At 30.8% G+C, this 996-nt stretch overlaps 1 pseudogene; it reads left to right on the top strand.

The window, feature by feature from the left end:
• Positions 1-627: 627 nt before the first annotated feature.
• Positions 628-728, top strand: LOC111819831 (uncharacterized; annotated as a pseudogene).
• Positions 729-996: the final 268 nt, after the last annotated feature.

Genomic DNA, 996 nt, shown 5'->3' with positions numbered 1-996 from the left:
TGGTTATTTCACAAGCATGACAACAAAGGCAAAATCCACAAAGTAAAAAATATATTCATAGATTTGAATATGCAAAATTATAATGGCTGTATTGCTACGAGTCAGAACCAACTCAACGGCAACAGGGTTTGGTTTATATTGAAAAAAGATGGACCCACAATAAACAAAGTGAAAAGGCAAATGAAAATCTACAAAACATATTTACAATGTATACGAGCAACATAAGGTTAATAATATCAAAAAGTTTTCAAAAACTCAAATACTGAAAGTTGCAAAGAGCATACTTAATATTCACAAATTGAGAAATTCTATTAGCCAGTAAATATATAATAGAATGTTCAAAATCACTGGTAAAGAAAATAAACAGTTTAAAGTGAAAAAAGTGTCTCTTTATAGACTCACAATAAAAAAAATTACAAACAAAATAGTTAACAGAATTCTTATTGCATCAACTTGAAATAAGAGAATAAGAATCTAATAAGGATTACAAAACAATGATTAAATTAAAACATAAAGGATTATAGGTAATAAAGATATCATGAAGAAATACAAACATATTGGATTGGCAAGCGTGGAAAAGAGCCAGATAGAACACTTATAAATAAATGGTTTAAAATTCAGGCGACAGTGCTCGCTTCGGCTGCACATATACTAAAATTGGAACGATACAGAGAAGATTAGCATGGCCTTTGCGCAGTTCACGGACCTGAGACTCCTGGTTCGTTTATAATGATGAAACTAAACTATGAGTCAATACACATGTGGCATCAAATATTCATACTGATTTTTTCACTACAAAAAAGAAAAAGAACTTCAGTTGGCAGGCTATACATAGATGAAGAGAGAATTAGTAAATGGGAAGATAGATGTGAAAAAATTTATGCAGAATGCAGTATAAAGAAATAATGTGACAAAAAACGGAAAGACAAGTTAAGAAACATGAAAGGAATGTAATGGAAAGGCAAAGGCCATCCCCTAAGAGAGATTAGAGAGAAA

Source organism: Trichechus manatus, unplaced genomic scaffold, assembly GCF_000243295.1.
Source record: "Trichechus manatus latirostris isolate Lorelei unplaced genomic scaffold, TriManLat1.0 scaffold00019, whole genome shotgun sequence".
NCBI classification, from domain to species: Eukaryota; Metazoa; Chordata; class Mammalia; order Sirenia; family Trichechidae; genus Trichechus; species Trichechus manatus.
Note: the sequence above shows the minus strand (reverse complement) of the source record. Positions and strands in the feature narration are given on the sequence as shown.